Source organism: Pseudochaenichthys georgianus, chromosome 21 (genome assembly GCF_902827115.2).
Source record: "Pseudochaenichthys georgianus chromosome 21, fPseGeo1.2, whole genome shotgun sequence".
NCBI classification, from domain to species: domain Eukaryota; kingdom Metazoa; phylum Chordata; class Actinopteri; order Perciformes; family Channichthyidae; genus Pseudochaenichthys; species Pseudochaenichthys georgianus.
Genome location: NC_047523.1, coordinates 9,195,195 through 9,216,828, shown reverse-complemented (window position 1 = coordinate 9,216,828; position 21,634 = coordinate 9,195,195). Strand labels below are relative to the sequence as shown.

The window sequence follows — 21,634 nt, the reverse complement described above, 5'->3', positions numbered from 1 at the left end:
TTCTGCCATCCTAAACTCCGAAAAAAAATGTCTTTCTCCGAATCGAAGGGGAAAAATACAAAAGCATTGTACACAATTTAAAACCAATCAATGTTGTGTAATTAACAAGGATAATCTGGTGTTTTTGAGTTGATGAGTAGTGCTGATATCACTGTAAAATCAATCGACAGTAAGGAGAATACTTACTTCCGGGTGTAAAATCCTCCATTATCCAATGGGAATGGACGCTCACATTGCCTTTAACTGCCATCGACATGGACCGATGCGGTGCTTCCCTGAGCGTCAAATACCGCCGCCGATGGGAATACATTGCAATCAGTTGAAAGCTCTTTGCGTCCGTTTATGAAGCGTCACAACTGCACGCCACGGGACCCTGACCAAGCGTCGCTCCTGGACGTTCCGGGAGTGAGACTGTGTTGTACTAGAGCTTTTCTTAACCTTGGGATCAATGCACATGGAACCACAACTATTGGCTGACTTTCAATATGGACGCCACTTGATTGGCAGCCAAAAAGAGGAAGGTCAGTTGAATACGTTTTGGACACTATTGACGGTAGCTTAGTTATAAAATAACGATAACCCTGCAGAGTGGGCAGGATGATTACTGTAGCTAATTGCTATAGCTACGCCGTGTGAAATTGCACTGTTGTCATTTCAACTTGACACTCAGAAAATCAATTTCCGGCAGTGGCTCAGTCAGTAGGGGCTTGGACTGTGAGCTTTCGGGTCGCCGGTTCAAGTCCCCGAACAGACTTACAGTATGGAATGTGGACTGCTACTTGGAGAGGTCCCAGTTCACCTCCTGGGCCCTGCCGTGGTGCCCTTGAGCAAGGCACCGGACACCCCCCCACTCCATTGCTCCCTGGGCGCTGTGCAATAGCTGCCCACTGCTCCTATACTAGGATGGGTTAAAAGCAGAGGCCACATTTCACTGTGTGTGCTGTGTGCTCTGCATGTGTGACCATTACAGAGGGGTTCATCCCTCCCATTCTTCTCTTTTCAAACGGAGGAAAATCTGCACTTCGTCAGTTGAACGCCGTAGTGGACGCCATGGTGCGTTAGCTTTAGGTTGGTGCAGAATGCCCCAATGTAGTGCTTCTAACAATTATCTTTGAACAATTGGTTGTATGGAGTGTTTTAACTCCATCTTCTAGTTTCGACTCAGTAGCTCACTAGGAATGGAAAAAGTACAACCTGTACTGTACCATGAAGTCTAGACAAGGCAGTAGAATGAGAAGATAACATAATACAGCGAGAGAAATGTTCCATACGTACACACATTCACTGTTGGAACATGGAAAAAGGGCTACATACATTGTAAGCCTGTTCCATAGACTGTATATATAAAGGCCTGTTCAGATAAAAGTGCTGAGGGATCTTGAGCAGAGGAAGAGGACTTGGCGGAAAACAATGACTTCCCTGTTTATAATTGTTTCCTGGAAACCCCAGGCTGACTGCTGGGTGTCTGCAACACATCCAGGTTAGGTGAATTGAAACGCTAAGTGCCCAAAGAGTTGAGATGTGTGTTGGCTCTGTGACAGATTTGCTTCCTTTCCCTTTCCAGCTTCTTTACCAAGGCATGCTGGGACAGGCATTGCACAAGAGAGAGATGGATCATTTTCCTTGGGACTTCTTACTTTTCACAGTCGAGCCAAGTGGTTGATAAAGCTTGTGAAAGTCATAGGAATAAAACCCTGAGTTTCACAAACCCTGCATCCCCCTCTTACAGCTGGCGGCACTTGAGAATCACAACATCTACCTTTCAGAAAGTCGCCGAGCTGTGTTTGCTGACAACAAAAAAAAGAGAATGGAAAAGAACGGCTGCTTTGTTTGCACAGTGCTTGACGTTCCGATATAACTGGTGTTTCCTTCACTTCCCTGTGCAGAAGGAGCAGTGCGATGGGGATGTGCCTTTCATTCCTCAAACTGACAGTTCACCATTGATCATTTATCAAGCTGGGTGCTTGCCACAGCTATTGATTGAATGGAGTGGGTGGGTTGGGGGGAGGGAATCAAATAAGACTTGTGGAAGTGAAGTACACTCCTTAGTGAACACACAAGCAACAGCGCCTGATGAAATTCAACACTTTGTTCTCCGCTCAGTGTTGTTGATGAGCGCCTGTATGAGAAAGCAGAGTGTAAATGTACGTGGCAGAAGGGAATTGATTATGTGGGAGTGTGCGTGCCTGTGCGTGTGTGTGTGTGTGTGTGTGTGTGTGTGTGTGTGTGTGTGTGTGTGTGTGTGTGTGTGTGTGTGAGTGAGTGAGAGAGAGTCTGTGAATCTGAAAGCATGCCCACATGTGTCATCATGACGTCCTGCCTTTTTGCATGTGTGGCTCATTCTGACTTCTTAAACTCCAACAGACTGAAGCCTCTTGTGTTCTGCGTGGCGGCAAAGGTCTGCAGAGGGAGCATGCTGGGAGTGTTCCAGAATCTAATCACTCTAATGTGTGTTGCAGCTCTACATCTCCCTCACTGGGCTGCACTGCAACACTTCAGAAAAAAGGGGGAAGATTTTCACGACTCCTTCCATATTGTAATTATTCCAACTGGATATGAGCTATTGCACTTATTGGCTGGGACAAGACACCGGCTGTTCCGCCTCTGATTGGCTGCCTGGACACCTATGAGCCTCCTCCCATTGGCTGCCCCGAGGAGAGTGGGAGGAGTACTCCATCCTCCCCCTGTGGCAGAGCGTGTAAATGTAAAGACTCTTTCTCATGCCTATTATCTGAGTGACTCGGGGTTTTGGTGTCTGCCTCCGAGCGCGCGTGTGTGTGGGTGTGTTGGAGGGAGAAAAGAGATAAAACGAGAGAGAGAGTAAGGGAGAGAGGCAAGCCGCGTTTCTTCTCCCCGTCTCCCTGCCTCCCCGTCTCCCTGCTCCCTGTCACTCCATCCTTCCTCCCCTCTCCTGGACCACCCTAAGCCCTGGCTCTCCAGCCGGGCCGGACCGGGATCCCCCCCCCCCTACCACCCAGACCCGCCCCGGGACCCTTTTGACTCTCCTCACTTCTCCGTCCCACCAACAAAAAAACCTCTAAGCAGGTAAGACTCTGCTTATTTCCTTTACAAAGTACTTCCCGCTTCTTCTGCTCTTGTTTTCTGTTACACTCTCTATCCTCTCCGCTGTTCCTGTATGTTTTCAAGTTTTCCCCGCAGCTATGAGAAAGTGGCATAGTTGTCGGAGATGATATCAGCGAGGTCACCATCCTTTTCCCCTGATATTCTGCTCTGATATCAACTTCCCCCTCCTTCCTCTCGCCTCTACCCCACAATCTTTTGCCATCTCATACCCTCTGGGTTTAACCATGTGCAAATTCAAAGGGAAGCTAGTGTTTTTGTTATTTCCGTGTCCCCCCCGGAGCACAAGAGACGAACACAAACCTGCTGTGCTTTGTTACGGAACACGCATCTCTAATTGATTTCTGGAAAAAGTGTTTATGTTAGTTGGTGATGGCTATTTATAGGTTGCTGACGCGCCAGGGCACACGTGCTTTCCTTAAGCCACTTCCCTAATTGTCAGGACAACACGCAGGACTGTCCAGCGGCTGCAGAACACATGACATTGCACAAAGTGTAATGACTTTAAGAGGCAGCGACTTGCTTGATTGAATCAAGCAATCTCGCCAGCAAGAGAACTCCGATATTAACATGCCCCATAAAGCATTCCTGGCAACAGCAATAGGAGGCGGAAAAAACCTGCTTAGTTCTCCATCCGCACATCCTGTACTTTACCAGGAAGTGGAGTGTGTGTGTGTGTGTTGTGTGTGTGTGTGTGTGTGTGCGCGTGCATGTGTGTATTTGTGAGGAAGACATAGATACCGCTAAAGTGCTTTAGACATCAATAGTGCCAGCATGGACTTTTTACAGCCACTACATCATATCTGAAAATTGGACCTTACAAGAATGTCAACAACAGAGGAAATGCTGCCCGTGCTGTGGTGATTTGTTGTGTCTGGATTTTCTTTTAGCAAAGTTAGACAACAAATCTGATGTTTTTAATCCTTAATATGGTCATTCACATTCTTAAGTAGCCCCTCAATGCCAAAAGGTAGTTGCGAAGCTACACGTTTTTTTCTCAATTTAAAAGACACAACCTCATTGAAATCAAAACCACTTAGGTATTCTGCTATACTGAATGAATCTACATGTGTATGTTATATTGCAATAGTATTATTATTTTTGCGTACTTAAAAACAACTTAAAAAACTCAGAACTGACCTATTCTGTCATATCATTTGTCTTTTCCTTTTCTAATGTGACAAGCATCTTGCGAATGAGGGTCTTCCCAATAGGGCTGTCTTCAGGTGGATAGCGTTCAACTGAAATGCTTTTATTGTGAAAAAACAGAAAACAGAAATCCTCCATAAAATTGTACTTAGAACATCACTTTGATTTAGCATATGTATGTTGTTTTAGATTATAAATATCCAATCCAACTTTATTTATATAGCAGCAAACCTCCAGACCAAAGTGCTGTGCAGAGATGTATTTGTCAGTGAGGAGGACGTGTAGCATTGGATATCTTTTCGTTATGAAACAACGAGCAGATGTGTGTCTGCCCTATCCCTAAGATGCTCCAGGCCAAATGCTGAAGACAGAAATGCTCATCCTCCACTAATTTCCGTGTACCAGATAAGAAAAGCATGTTGAAAGAAGGTCTTTCATTCTCATTAGACTCCAGGCTGCATGCAAAGTTATACTGAACAAAAACTAAATTGAGTTTTTAAATATGCATCACAATAAGTTACTTGGCAGATAGATTTTAGTGTCTTACGTCAAGCACTCAGCTTCTTTTCCTGAATAAGTTATTTTCATGAATGAACGGATGACGTAGGAACAATGATTTCACAGTCTTTGACTAAAGGTCACAAACCTTATCCATTTTCAGAATTGAAAAATATCTTTCAATCAGATAAAATGACAAGTCCATGTCACTTGAGAGAAGCAAAGAACAATACAGGTAAAAAGGGGCTTGAATTCTTTCTTCCCCACGTGAGCTGCGCGGCCATATTTAATGCACTCACTGCACGTCAACTCTTCCAGTGCAAGCGCTCATAAGAATGCAATGCATAAAACCGCGTGTACAATGACATATTTATGAGCCTCGCTGATGTGTGTTGAACACTCCTGCTCGTGCACTCCCCTGCCGTCACGAGCCCCTGCTTTAAGCCTGAAGTTGAGCTGCGTTGGGGGGTGCAGACAGTGAGTGTGGCTCACCGTGTCACAGCGCTTTTACACCTCCCCGTCACATCGCGCCACATGTCAGTTTGTGGGGGCGAAGGTGTTGTGAAGATTTGGGAATTGATTTGAGCACAACACAAGAGTGAAGGTGTCGAAGTGGCAGCATGGGAAATGTGAGCGGACAGGCATCACTTTTCTAATGATGTCATCAAGGACAAATGCTAGGGTGAAAGTAAGGATGGCATACAGGGTTTGGAAAACACAAACTGGTAATGACCCGTTTCAGTGATATTGCAATTGCGGTATGGTTTGCGATAATTGAGGGTTTGACCATATTTGAACAATATTCACATTATGATTAGGAAGTATATTAAAACCATACATTTGTGATCCTTTTGAGAGGATCCGTACTAATCAATGATTTTTTATCAGGTCTGCAAAGTAAAATGTGTAGGTCGGGACTTCCCCAGCAGCATCACACTACTCCGAATATTTGATAGATTTTGCTCCGATTTGTATTTTACACTAATCCATAGACATGTTTGATTCATTGTGCTGCCCTAATAGCACTCAACTCACTGGTTGATCATAATTATTCATCCTCAGTCATTATGCATGAAAACTAGGGCTGCCCGATGTTGTGACGATAATCGCGTTATGCGCATGCACGATATTGACATCGCGGATGTGCAATTTGTTTTGCTTTATTATTATTTTGCTGCTTGCTACAAAAGGAAAACGTGCGCGGCTCTCATGTCAGGGGTACTTGAGTGAGTGACATGCAGGCTCTGCATGCACAGCAAACCACCAATCACAATCATTCTTGATCAGATCACAGCAGGATAACCGAGCTCGCTCAGCTTGTTGCTCTGATAACTTCAGATCCAGAAAATCTTTCATCCGGTTAAATATTGTTAAAAAAATTGTATAGCATTAAAGTTCAAGGAAGGATGGTTTGCGGACAGAAAAAACGGTCTTTTCTTCAATTCCTGTATTTTTTTCATATCACAATATACAGTATATCGCAGGGGAAGAAAATATCGCAATGTCAGTTTTTTCCAATATTGTGCAGCCCTGATTAATACATATCCTCTAAGTGCCTTCCTAAATAGTGTATTTTCAATGTGTTCCTGTCATTTGGAACAAGCGCACTACACAAAGAGGGATCCATGTATCCTTATATTCAGTAAGCCTTGCTTCCTTCCATGTAAAGCCAATGCTCTGCAAGCAGCTGGCCCTTTGTGCCTTGGCCCTTCGAGCCGTTCCGGATCTCCTGCTGGCCTGGCTCATGGGCACAGAGTGTGCCGGGGGTTGCTGGTAGGCTCTGGCTCAATGTGAGAAAGGCCACTGAGGCTGACTGGCTGCCGTCTTGGTAGCTGTGACAGAATGATGGAGGGCGGATGGACGCAGACAAAAAAGGGGCTGCACAGGAATGACTGTGTGTGTCTGCTTGGTGCTGACTCCTCAGCTCATATCATGGACCAACCACCCACCTTTTGACATATAGAAATGACAGGGAATGACTTTGAAGGGCAACATTAAGTTTATGGCTGAAAACAAAATACAAATGTTTTAACTGACGTGTTACGCTTAGTGTACACCTACATTGTTGATCAATACCTTAAGATAGCAAAATGTGTCCAAACAAAACATAAATGAAACACTACAGCCTGACTTGAACACACAATCTCTTATTATCTTAACTATATGACAACGCTCTGTATGGTGGTAGGAAGAGCATTTATAGCATGCAAGTTATATGTTAATGGCTGATTATTTTGAATATAATATAACAAATAAATGTATTAGCTTTTTGTCTTTGACTGTAAGAACATTTGAAATGTAGAACAAAGATTAAGAAAAGCAAAGACATGGCTTTGTTTGCCATGATTCCACACTAGATTGACTTGATCTTTTTTATGTAATAGTCTTTATTGTTCTTTCTTGCTGGATATTGTTGTTGATAATTGTCAAGATGTATTTAACATCTAGTATATTAAGTACATTTTAAACAACATACTGTATCTAAGAGTTATTGTCAAATAGTTACTTAAACTAGCAGATGCTGTAGCTGCCTTCCATCTCTTTGTTTCCCTTTCCTTAGCTCTTTTGGTGTCAAAGCTATCACATGAAGCGGCACAAACTTCACAGTTTGAAAAAATGTCTGTGCTTTCAGAAACCTATTGGGAGACACACTAACACTTCTGACTTTGCACTAAGGCAATATTTAGACCGTCTTTATCACATCTAGCGTGTTTTAGACACGTTGCTTGAGCATGCATTTACAGATTGCTGCAGCCATTGGAAGATCCTGTACATGAACGTGTCACTCTGGTTTCTACATTATACATTTGACATGTGAAATGGGATTCCGTGATTAACAACACTGACGGCACAGCACAACATGTAAGGGCTTTTGATTGAGTGTAACAGGAATTCAATTAAAAAGCTTCACAACCTGTAGTTAAGGCTAGATTAAGACCTCCATGGAACATTTCAATGTGTAAGGTCAAAGGCTCCCCCTCCCCTCCACCTTCAACAACCACACCATCAGAATCTTAAAGAGGCCTTATTATGCTTTTGGGGGTTTTCCCTTTCATGAGGTGTGTTCTATAGGTTTGTGTGCATGTGAATGGTCTGCGAAGGCTGCCCCTGTGACATGTCTCCATGCTGTCATGTTCAAAAAGCTCTTTTCTCATACTGCCTGTGCTGCAGCACCTCTTTTCCCTTTCTGTCTGAAACCAGAGCTCCGTCTGCTCTGATTGGTTAGCTGGCCGACTTTGTTGTGATTGGTCAACTGCTTCGATATGTCCTGCTGCCCCATAGCAAATGACTACAATGTGTTGGGGGGTTAGCCAATAAAATAAGTAAGTCCAATGGACTTGAAAGGGAAAACCCCAAAAAGCATAATAGGGCCGCTTTCACAATAACAAAACATACTTTACAAAAACGCGAAGAAATTGTATGATATTTGTCTGTCATACTAAATATAATCTTTAGACATAAATAAGGTGAAAATAAAAACAGTTGAAACATAAATTAATCTCCATATACCCGTAAACTTCTATGTTTAGTCCCCAACTTTACAGCAGAAATACCAACGTTTACAAACTGCTACAAAAAAAGATCTCGATTGCTTCTCCCCGTTATGCCAACTGTAACGGCCCCTACACACGGCGGCGTGCGTTGCGGCTTCAACGCTTCTGCCCATTCACTTTGAATGGGTTGACGTCACGATTCGCCGAACTGCATTGTGGGAGCAAAGCGTAGCTTCTCTTGCGGTGCTCGCTGCAAAAGTAGAGCAAGTTCTACTTTTGCCGCCTCGACGGAGGCGTCAGCCAAATCGAATCCCGCGTATGCAAATCTGACAGTACAAGCGCTAGCCAATCAAACCGTGTGTATGTTGGGAGAGCCAGACCGCAGTTATTTCCCATATATGTCAAAAAAATGTAGGAGAAAATTATCGTGGCAGTAGGGAATCACCCGGTACTCTATGACTCTTTACATACAGGGATACAAACCGGAGGAGCCAGGCATGGGGGGAGGTTGGAGGAGAGACAGTGGGGGAACTGGTAGGTTTTCGCTTGTTTGGGGAGTTTATATCCAGTGTATTTCGTTTGAATGGACAGCTAGCAAGCATAGACAGTATATTTAGCCAGCATGGATGTAGCATGAATGCTTTGCTTGTATGTCCGGGTCGGGACATTCATGTGATTGGTTGTTGGTCGCATTGCTCGCGTTGACTCCCCAAGCTCAAGATACGCCCACCGCCAAGCGGCAACGCACGCCGCCGTGTGTAGGGGCCGGTAAGGGAATTTATTTCAGTCTTGCTCTAAATCACCCCATTTTAATCAATCAATCAATCAATCAATCAATCAATGTTTATTATATAGCCCAATATCACAAAATGTTACATTGTCTCAGTGGTCTTCACAGTGTGTACAGAATATCAGTATGACAATACGACACCCTCTGTCCTTAGACCCTCACATTGTACAAGGAAAAACTTTCGAAGAAAACCCAGTTTAAAGGGAAAAATGGAGAAACCCTCAGGGAGAGCAACAGAGGAGGGATCCCTCTCCCAGGACGGACAGACGTGCAATAGATGCCGTGTGTAAATTGAAAAGATAATGACATTTGCAAACATAGGTAGTCCACATGTTTGGAAATGCATGTGTGTATAATAATAGGAAGATGAATCCACGAGGATATCCATCCAGGACCGATGATCCAGGACCACAGTCCACGACTCGCGATCCAGCGCTCGCGATCCAGGACACAGGACCCGCAGGATGCATCCATGACTCCGTATCCCCGCGTATAGGGATGTCCCGATCACCTTTTTTTGCTCCCGATCCGATTCCGATCATTTGATTTTGACAATCTGCCGATACCGATTTTTCCCGATCCGATCTTTATGCAATGCATTAAGAGAAAAAAAAGGTAAAAGATAACGGCTGGTCATCCAACGCGATGAATTCAGCTATCTTGGCTGTTATTGTGTTGGCCTTTTCACTGTTCTGGGGCAGTTTCTCTTTCCTCTTAAAAGTCTCTGAAAGTGTCGGTTGTTTCAGTGCCGTTACCTGAGTGGCCGCTGTGTACTCGTCGTGTTGTTGTTGGTGTTTGTTTCTCAGGTGGCGTATTAGATTGGTCGTGTTGAACGTAGCTCTGTTCTTTCCACCACGCGGAACCTCTGCCTTGCAAACATTGCATCTGGCTGTTACACTGCCTTCGCTTTCAATTTTATAATACTTCCAAACTGCTGACATTTTCTCTGTCCCGACTCCCGAGTCACCAGCTGAATGTAGCCTCTCGTTAGCTTACTGCTACTATTAGACACATGCGCACATTCTGTTGCCAGATTTCAGAGGAATAAGCAACCAGGTCTGAAAACAAGCCCAAGAAAGCAACACATACATGATGTTGTGTAATTTTAAACCAAAACTAAGTCCTCAGGATGACTTTAAGACGTGAACATGGTCATTTTTGTTTTGTAACATTAAATAAAAAAAAAATATTTTATAAAAAAAAAATAATAATAAAATCCCGATCCCCGATTTTTTCTCCCGATCCCCGATCTTTTGAAATCACGTGATCGGCTCCGATCCCCGATCACGTGATCGGATCGGGACATCTCTACCCGCGTATATAGACACCAAAAAGAAAGAAATGTGGGGAAGCTGGGTTCAGGGCCGTATTCATGGAGTCAACATAGGGGGGGACCAACAATTCAATAAGAATTTGAATACTAATTTTCTGCCATTCTAAAGGAAAATACATACAAAATCACATTGGATACCATTAAACCCCATGCCCCTGCCCGTGGGGGCAAAACACAACAATAGTCACGAAACTGTGTCTCAGGCATGGGTGTAGGAAGCATCCTCAATGTGGGTGGGGACATTTGACGGGGGGTGTGGGGTGGGTGGGGGACCTAACCTCTTCTAGGGAGGTTCGGGGGCATGCTCCCCCGGGAAGATTTTTTTTTTTTTAAATGTTGAAGTTAAAAGCATCATTCTGGTCCACTTTGAGAGCAACATTAGGGACTAAATCTATGGATACATCTCAACAACACCCATGTGAAACAGAACTGAACAGATTTACTTTTTCTTTATGCATATTTTACAAATCACTCCCTTTTTAAACTGTAGTATGAGTTGGCACGATTTCATACCTGTTATTCTGTTATTTTGTATAACTATAATGATCATATAAAGGTGTGCCTTGGAAATACTTGTTTTGCATCAATCTTGATACAGGGTACTTATTATATGTTATAGTTTGGATTCCTAAAGCTTTTAGTCTACTATCCCATCATTCAAGGGTGGTTTTCACAATAAGTAATGGTTTATTTTTTGCACGGACACTATCATTTACATTTTTTTACTATGTTCAATCTGAATTTACTTTAAAAACATCTATATTGATATCTATATTATATACTCACACTAGCCCGCCAAACCCTGGCTAACAACTGAAACCAGCTAGCCCACAGCTAGTTAGCTACTATTCCTGAAAAGTTCGGTTTTAACATCAGAACTACATGTTACTTACACAAAGAAGCTAAACCGGAGGGTTCATTAACATTACCATTACGAAATAAAAATAATATAGATTACTTTAGGGCTAACTAGAAAATATACCAGAACTGATGGAGGGTAAATTAAAACATGACTGACCTGCTTGGAGCATCAAGCTAACTGAAGGTGGACTCAGACGTGCAACAGCGAAATACACCCGCAGGTACAAAATAAGGAACCAATTTATATATGATAAGAAATATCATTTTGGTGAAGCTCACAATAACAGAAAATACAGATTTTCAAGTATACAAATAACCAAAATAAAGAAGTCATAGAATGGCCATTTTATTTAAATAAAATTATTTTGACTATTTATTGGGGGGGACATTTTGAGTGTATCTGAATATTGGGGGGGATGTCCCCCCCCCCAATGTATATGGTGAATACGGCCCTGGCTGAGTTAATCGGAACAAGAGAGTACACAGGTACAGACAGAGAGAAGGAAGAAGTAAGATGTCCCCCGACAAACTAAGCCTATATCAGCAAAGCTAGGGGCTGAATCTAATCAGCCCTAACTATAAGCTTTATCAAAAAGGAAGGTCTTAAGCGCACTCTTAAAAACGGATAGGGTGTCTGCCGCACGAACACAAACTGGAAGCTGATTCCACAAATGTGGAGCTTGATAAGAAAAGGCTCTGGCTCCCATTGTACTTTTAGAGATTCTAGGAACAACCAACAACCCTGCATTCTTGGAACGCAATGCCCTAGTAGGACAGTAGGGTATAATGAGTTCTTTAAGGTAAGATGGCGCCTGCCCATTAAGGGCTTTGTAGGCGAGAAGAAGAATTTTAAATTCTATCCTGTGTTCTATTGGGAGCCAGTGTAAGGCAGCCAGAACAGGAGTAATGTGGTCCCTTTTCATAACTCTGGTTAGTACACGAGCCGCAGCATTTTGAATCAGCTGAAGCGACTTGACTGACTTCTTGGTACTCCCTGATAATAAAGAGTTACAATAATCCAGTAACAAATGCATGGACTAGTTTCTCTGCATCGTTTTGAGGCAAGATATGCCTGATTTTTGCAATGTTACGTAGATGGAAGTAGGCTGTCCTTGAAATTGATTTTATGTGGGCGTTAAAGGATAATTCCTGATCAAATATAACACCAAGATTCCTTACAGTCTCACTGGAGGCCAAATTAATGCCATCCATAGTTAGTATATCTTTAGATAATTTGTTTCGTAGATTCTTCGGGCCAAGTACAATAACTTCAGTTTTGGTCGTGTTTAACATCAAAAAGTTTAAGGTCATCCACGTTTTTAAGTCCTTAAGGCAGTCTTGAATTGTATTTAGATGATTAATTTCATCAGGCTTGATTGATAAATATAGTTGAGTATCATCCGCATAACAATGAAAGTTTACAGAATGATTCCTTATAATATTGCCTAATGGAAGCATATATAATGTGAACAAAATAGGTCCGAGCACTGAGCCCTGTGGCACTCCATGGTTAACTTTGGTTTGCGTGGAAGATTCATCGTTGACACGTATAAACTGAGAGAGTTCAGATAGATAGGACCTAAACCAGCCTAAAGCAGTTCCCTGTATGCCAACTAAGTGCTCTAGTCTTTGCAATAGGATGTCATGTCGATAGTATCAAATGCAGCACTGAGATCGAGCAAAACAAGAATAGAGACAAGTCCCTTGTCTGAGGCTATTAGAATGTCATTTGTGACTTTAACCAGAGCTGGTCTCTGTGCTATGATGTGTTCTAAAGCCAGACTGAAAATCTTCAAATAAATCATTGTTTTTTAAGTCACTTTAAGGCTTTAAAGTTATGCACAATTAGGAGTGTGGCCACTTTGAGTGACAGCGTGATACAGTCACAGGCTGCTAGCCGAAGCTGTCTGCTCTGCTGTCCGTCACCCTGGCCGGCCTCAATTTAATCTACCCATTTGCCAATTTTGAGATTAGCCAGAAATTAGCCAAAATAGTGACAGTCAGAGCATCTGAAAAAGATTTGTTTCACAACGGCTCTTGAGAAACGTATGGGTGAGGTTAGGAGAACACGTCCAATCTTTTGTACCGTCAACACTATAAATCAATCCCAGGGTCAACACACAGCTGGCACTCCTGCTGTTTTCTACCACGTTTTTGATTGGTTAGCAGCTATACTGAGCTAGGCTGTACACCTAAAGCACAATCAATCTTGTGTCATAATGCATAACACAATGCATTGGGTGGCGGCTGTAAGCCATTGCCAAAGGCTGAAATTAAACATGGCACCTTTTAAAAGTTGAAGCTATTGGGGAGAATTATGATCTGAGGGCCTTTTTGTCTCTACGCAGAGCCACCGGCTGATGTAATTTAAGCCGGTGAAAGGTTGCGGGATCAATCAGAGAGGATGAAGAGTCGGGAGAGGAAAAATGGAAGAGGGTGTGGGGGTTGAGGAGGGAAAGGTGGAGCAGAAGCGGGGCTTTAGTCTTCCCTGCTGCTTTCCTAGCATCTCTCTGGGAGGGGAACTATGGTCATAAATAGGCAGCCCCTCTGCCCCCTGTGCTACGGCTATTTTTACCCCCGCTAATGCAGGGGGGTTTGGAGAATCGGCTCGAGTGGTGAAGTGACGAGAAAATGTTATTGTTGGCTTGCAGTTAAGAGAGCTGTAGTGATCAAAGAAGTATCCATGGAGATGAGTTGTAGCAAAATTAGCCTTGTGTTCTTTCCTTATTGAATTTGACCTCGAGCTGGGTCGATTATGATTTAATCTGACATGTGTTGAAGCCTTTGTGTAGGATCAACTTCCACACAGTAGATTAAGATGTTTTAAGGTTGTGTCTGAGGTCACAAGTTCAACAGCAGGGCAATGTTTCTGCCTTCATTATCTTTCCTATTAGGGAACACAGTCATCTTTGTGCGGCGTATTTTATTCCTGGTTACAACAACAGGAAAGGTGTGACGGTTTCCCATGAATTCTGTGAAAACAGCATGATGGTAAAAACATGCGCTCATGGAAACCAATGGAGTGGAAAAGAATTGAGTTTTCTCACAAGAGAAAATGAAATGAAGAATGTGTTGGAAGAATCAGACGGTTAGTTTGACATTTGATAAGCGGAAAGAAAAAGAGAGCTCAGATAGTGGTCATGCCGATATGGAATTTTAGGCTTTACTTCGGAAGATATAGTATGGGTTTCATTTCAACCAAGGCCATGAATTATTCTACCAATAGTTTAATCTTTCAATACCAAAATACCAAAATCCAGCCTAATCTGTTTGACAGTAATCCAGCTAGTGATTGAGAAGCATGCACATAATTGTTGTGTCTGTACCATGTAAGGTAATTAATTATTCAAAGGCCTGCGTATGGACTGTTTTTTAATTCCTGCACCCACCTGCACACCCATAATTTGAGCCCACCCCCGCCCATCCCTGCAGAGATCCAACCTGTCTGCAACACTGTTTGGCAAATCTGTCTGCTGCAGGCAACATAAGACAAGAGACCCCGACAGATTGTGGATGTTTGTACTCTTCATACCTCCTGCTTATTTATATACTATGCGTGTGTTTCACCATGTATTAAGAATGCTTGATTTTGGCATAAAATATAATCTCAATCTTATTAAATCAGATCATAATGATTGAGAACAATTATTAAATGAATTTGGATGCATTTGAAAATAAATGTTGTATTCTTTATAATAAGCTGGTCACTGCAGACTTAGGAGGCATGATCAATGTGCACTTCTAAATAACTTAAACAGAATCCCATTGCATGACAAGAGTCTTATGCAAATCAACCAAAAGTTAAAGCTCACCTGATATACAAAATTCCCTTTTGATGTATTTTACTTAAATATGTGCCCCCGGTGTGTAAAGAGACTCACAAAGTGTGAGAAAATACAACACTCTCTCTTTTCCTCCTTACCCACATCTCTAAAAACGGGGGTACAATGGAGCTGATCCAGATTTGCTGCGGTCATGACGACATTACTAAAATGTGGGCTGGCTTTACGCTGAACTCCTGGCAACGTTCCGCCCCCCCCCCAACCTGTCGTCCCCTATAGAAACGTTGCAGTATCAGAAACAATGTGCGACCTGTTTTGGAAGTAATATGGTCTGTGTTTACATTAGCAAGCATCACTAACACTCAGAGCTAACGCTGTACTGGAGAGAATATATGTAAAGAAGCCGGATATAAAACGCAGGGTTGCCAACTCTCACGCATCTGGCGTGTGACACACGCTTTCACTCTCAATCTCACGCTGCCTAAACTATTCTCACGCCAAAAACAAGATGAACCGGCGATCGTTTTTGGTTGGTTATTTACAATGTTGAGTTGACAGCTGCTCAAGCTGTCGATCCGCTCCCTCCAGAAGTGGGAGCCGGTTGGTCAATCCCTGACCCGTATTGCGCATGCGCAGATCTAAGATCCAGTAGAAATGATAAAAGAGTAAAAGTCTGCTGCTTATTGTTCTACTAGGCCAAAATAGAGTCAAAGAGTATATGAGTGAGTGTGTTAATTAATACATTTGGCAGTTTGGAGTAAGTCTGTAGATTTGTTTGTGTGTGTGTGTGTGTTTCATGTATAGGCCTCTCACAATAATTAATTTTGTTGGATACATTTTCCCAGAAATTATTGCGATAAACGATAATATTGTCGGCACCGTTGGATGACCATTTTAGACCACTGACATAATGATAATATATAATAATAATTCAAGTACATCCTTTCAAACTTCTAGTCACATCCTCATGTAAATGGCAATTTATCGAGTTCATTTTAATTTATCGTACGATAAGTCAATGAATTGCTAAATCGCGACAGGCACACAATAAAACAGTGGAAACAAACATGTGTTTGACTTTCATTAGTGAATGAAACTTTGTGCCCTTTATAGTCGGTGTCTAATATTGTGTATTTGTATATATTGTATTTGTATATATATCCTATGTAGATGCTAAGGTCCCGCTACTGACACGATAGCAGTCATTTAGTGCGCATATGTGTAATTAAACCCATGATATCAAAACCTCACTCCAGCCAGGTACCCAAAGTTGGCAACCCTGCAAAACGTTACTCAACTTGTGGTGAACCCACGAGAGAGAGGCGTTTGAGCTCCATACTGTTTCAGAATGAATGCTTGATGTGGTTTTGAACATGATATGGCGTTTAATCACGGCAGCGTTTAGCTGAGTTTCTGCCGGTAGACACCCTTCTCTTCACAGAGCTCACTGCTTGCATGCAGAAAGGGGCGTAGCCAGCAGCAGCTAGGTTACATTTAACCTGTTGAACCCCTTCCCCCCCGCCCACGGGCGGAAAAACGCATCATCTGCAGGAAACAGCGTCTGAGGGCTTCTTAATATTTAATAAACTATGAATGTTTCACATCCATGTAACGGGAAGAAACTCAGCTAACTGATATGAACAATTTTTAGCAAAGAAAAACACAAGACTAACGCTGAGCCTTTGAATCTGCCTCGAGCGAAAAAATCTTAATGCCGTTATTACAGAACTCTAGCTATACCGATCGATATACTTATTGGATCTGCACAAACAACCGTAGCTAACATCCTGAGATTCCACAGATTATAGAAATATAAGGATCATCACTGAGCGATCAGAACTCGTGACAGGGGAAGCAAATACAGACATCACAAGAGTAGCTTTAGGTAGAAAAACACGGAGATATGCTCACTTCAGCCGTTATTCTGATCAAAGGTCGTGTTCAATGGCATTAAAACGAGAAAAAACGTGGCTGAAGGTTAATCCATACGTTAATCCAATGTGTCTGTCACTTTGAAACAATTATTGATAATCCACAATTCAATTTGTATGCAAAATCGGAGAATACAAATTAGCTGCTAATGGTAGCCACCAGAGGTTAGCGCAGCTTCCGGTTTTTCTACGTGTCACTCTCACTCCTTATTTGGTAACCTGTGTGTGTATGTGGAACTTTCCCTCAATTCCATCGGCTCTGACGGTTAGAAAGAGATGTCAATCAGCAAAATCGACCAAAGGGGGCCAGAGATAGGTCAAATCCACCCAAATGACCCCAGAAGTGGGTTTTTTTGTTGCTAAATCTCTCTAAAAAGGTCAAATATCACTTGTTTTGCATCAATCTTGATACAGAATTCTTATTATATGTTGTACTTTGGATTCCTAAAGCTTTTAGTCTACTAACCCATCATCCAAGGTTAGGTAAGTAAAACATAATTTTTGGACGGACACTATAATTTACAGTGTTTTACTATGTTCAATCTGAATTTTCTTTAAAATAAAAAACATCTATATTGATTCTGACTTTTCTACATCCAACTCACAGGTTTATCATTACTTTGAGAACACAGATTATTAATGTAACCCTTTTAGAAGAGAGATATAGTCATTTGTTCTGGGAATGTCATGTTCGAGCCTGAGACCTGGAAAACAGGCTCGGGGTTAACAGGTTTTAAAGGGCCATACCCAGAATCAGCACTTTTGTAACAGGGCTGATATAGAGGGGTATGTGGCATGCTACAATCGGTGATCTGTTTGGTATTATGAGCAAAACACTTCAGAGACATGTTTTGTATACTGTAGATAAGGCCCTATAATATATTATATATAAAATATAACATAATAGGTGAGCTGGCAAGGCAAGGCAAGTTTATTTATATAGCACCTTTCAACACAAGGCAATTCAAGGTGCTTTACAAAAATGAAAGACATTCAGACAAAGGCATTTAAAAGCAGTCATTAAAAAGAAAAGATAATAAGTCAAATAAAGTCAAAATAAGCACTATGAGTATCAGAAAGTGTATTTTCTTGTAGCTTTCTCATCTTGTGTTGTCACAAGTCTATTAGCTTTATGGAAATGTTCCCAACCATAGCATCCCGAGAAAGCTTTACTGGATTTATACAACACAATATGATAGTACAATAATAATGTTGTAGAGTGCGTATGTAGCGTTTGATGTTCCTTTTTGACAGTTGGCAACAAGGCTAATGGTCAGAACTAGTTAAAAAAAATGATATTCCATCTTTGTTGGAAATCAAGTGTTTATAGCCGTTTTGAATGAGCAGCCGTCATAATGAGAGTTGACACATGATATTGCTTAAGTATGGTAATAACTGTGCAGATTTGCAACGGTTCTCCTAAAAGGCATTTGTGAATCTTGGATTATCATGTTTGGGAAGTGGCAGTGGCAGCCCCCCCACATTAGTAAGGTGTGGGGGGGCTGCTTTTGCGTAGAGATTTGACTATTTAAGTGGAACAGCCAAGCTAGCATCTGTGTTGGTGTTCAAGCACAGCTTTGTGCTACATGCTAACATGGTCACAATGACAATGCTAACAGCTGATTAGCTTAGCAGTATTCAGTGACGTTTACCATGTGATATTGCAGTCATGACTGCTGTATTTAAGTACTCATCTACTACACATTGTCGATAAAAAGCGGGAGAAATATTGCATTTATGTCCGTTAACAATGATCAATTCCTATCAAAAAGATCCCGAATACAATCAGCAAGGATTGGTCTCACAAGCTGCATGGCACTGCTTTATACTGCACTGTGTTGATACCACAGATCAGCAGTAAGTCTTTACAGCACAGGGTAGAGAAGTGGTTTTAATAACAGACTGGTTGACTTTCCATTGAATGTGTTTCCCTTATGTTTACCAGTTTAATGTGTTTGCGCACATTTGCCAACATTCCTGGAACTGTATCCAAGTATTTTTTCCGATATGGAGAAATGCAACTATCACAGTATCTTTGATCAGTTTCGTCAATATCAGTACGAAAAGTTTAACCATTGTGCTTTAACATAATATTTACACAATGAGTTTATGATACATAATCATCAGCAATATGGATATAATGACTCATTGGTAATATACATAAATTGAAGAGCTGGAACAGTAACTTAAACAAATAAAAATTGCATCATTCATTTTACGATAATACAAATTATAAACAAGCAGAAGTCAAACATAGAATATTATGCTGCAATATATGATCAATAAATTGCCCGGCCATACCGGCAACAGCACTGCTTTTTTAAATATCTCCTGATTTAAAAAAGTAATGTTCTTCATACAGTATGTACTACTGCTCATGAATGCCTCATTTAGACTTTTTTTTTACAGCACTGAAGCACATTTTTGAATAATACTGGCAAAAAACTATTGGCGTGGAGCACGCTATGTACACCAAGGCAGTGAGGCAGGACACGAATCAGACTGTGACGGTTCACCAATGCAGCTGCTGCTGTCTGTAGGCCTTCACATATAGAGCAGTGGGTCACAACAACACGATAAATGCACAGCAGACTGGATTTCACCAAAACAATGTAGATTACACCATCAGCCAATGTGGAATCCATTTGTAGAGTGTGCACATTATCGTCCTACCATGATGTAGTTATACAGAATATGATGATTCACATTGAATACAAGCCAGGAGAAAATTCACCGTGTCCTCTTTAAAGAAAAAAGAAAACAGACGTGTCTGCAGCTTACAGTGGAACGCACGTCTGGTGATGTCAGGAGAAAGTGTAACAGATATTCTAAAGCTCATCTCTTAGCCCGGGCTCTTGGCACTCGCCGCTGCCTCTCAGCGTTTTTGCTTGATTAAAAAGCGCCAGGAGTTTGTAAGCGTGGTAGGTGCGAGCGCACACCCTGACAGCTTAACATACTGATTATTCAAGCCTCTTAGGCTAAGCCACGGCACCCGAGTGATGAACGTCAACTCCCCTCTTTCCCTCACACAGTCTCCATTTCTGCCTCTTTTTATTTCCTCTTTGAAAGAGTGGAAAGCCAGTGACAGCTTGCGGAAGGCAAACCTGTTGTCTGGGAAGCGGAGGGATCAGTGACACAGTGATTCATACACTGCCGAGGCTTTATTTAGACATAATCCAGCCAGTGTAGGGTCCTCGCTCGACACTTCTTGTGTGGCTAGCAGTAGCCAGGCTGTGCATTGTTCTGGAGCACAGCAGGGAAAGTCTCTACGGGTTAGTTCAATAAAGGAGTGGATGCCTGACATACTGCTATGTCCTCAGAGGTCAACATGTACACAACCAGGTGTGGTGCAAAAGGGGCGTAAAGTCATGATCTGTTATTGCTAGTGCTGTCAATCGATCAAGAATGTAAGCGTGTTCATCACAATAATAATCTGTGATTGATCAAGTTTAAAATAGTTAGTATTTTGGGGGAGATAAAAGCAATACACATGTGGTGTTCTAATAAAGAAAGGATGACAAAGTGGCAAAAGAAAAGTATTTTTTTCACTTTGATATCAAATTATTTCTGAATAATGTGTATAATGTGCGCTACACTACTTGTGATGCTTGTATGGTAGTATTTATACTGCGAGGAGTCTCTGTTCATACAGTGGTCCCTGACCACTAGCTATCACCCCCGACACTGGTACATGATTCACTATAAGGCCTTCCTCCATGTTTACCACACCTAAATACTCAGGGGCACCCAGGTATACTGTAGGAAACCCATTTGAGCATTTTATTTTATTTTCATCCATCCGAGAGACATCGGTATCTGCAGTGGATTAGCTAAGTGGCATGAAGCCTCCCTTACACACATGGTCCATGCAGAGCCTACAATGTTTGTTTAAGGCCAAATCTTTAGTTTAGAACTGTGTGGGCTTATCTGAGTGCTAATGCAATATTACAAACATAGATACTTATTATACACTTATCTGAATTAAGCATTTGCTTCACCAGGAAGAAGTTCTGAGACATGCGTTTGCACAGGCTCATGTTGCGACTACTCAAAGGGTAGATATTCTTCAATGCTTTGAAATGACAAAGGGCCACACGATTTTTCTGTCACCGTAAATAAATGCATTCAACGAGGGAAACATTTCGGTTCATGAAACGTTTACACCGCAGTGCGGTTTTGTCATCACAGCAAGTTATTCTACGGTTCTTGATATGGTTTGCTGGGCTCGTCATTAACACTCGCCCGGGGCAGGTGCACTCTGTTTACAGCTCTGGAATGTGTCGTGCAGTCGCTCGATCAAGAAAGGGATACAATTAATGTGGTCTTTAACATTTGTCCAAGGTTGAAACATTTGATTGTGCCAGCCCTGGCTAGCAAACGCTTACGTTGGTGGCATCTGTCTTCTAGAATATGTGTCACTATCCCTCTCCTGTTGATATTTGCACTCTGTCGGCATCAGTGTTTCTGCTCATTTACTGCCCTGCAAAGGTTACTCTGTCTATTCATACCCTCAACAATGTGTGTGCTTCCATTTAAATGTCATTCCAGATATATAGTTACATTTCAGTAATGGTTATAATGAATTGCCACAAGGATATTTTGTTTCTGTTGTGTACTATGGGCTGCTGTGCCAGTGTGCTTTTCAGTGTGTGAACTCTCAGCTTGTTGGCAAGGCCGGGGCCACCACTACGGGGCCACACCTGACCGACAGATTG

General features: G+C 42.1%; 1 protein-coding gene across 6 annotated transcripts in view; it reads left to right on the top strand.

Annotated features, from left to right (window-relative positions):
* Positions 1–2,941: 2,941 nt before the first annotated feature.
* LOC117466700 (poly(rC)-binding protein 3-like) overlaps positions 2,942–21,634 on the top strand; it is a 114,805-nt gene continuing 96,112 nt past the window's right edge. For all 6 annotated transcript variants that reach the window (XM_034110099.2, XM_034110098.2, XM_071207041.1 and 3 more), the window contains exon 1: positions 2,942–3,045. The gene's annotated coding sequence lies outside the window, so the exon portion shown is untranslated. The remainder of the gene's footprint in view (positions 3,046–21,634) is intronic.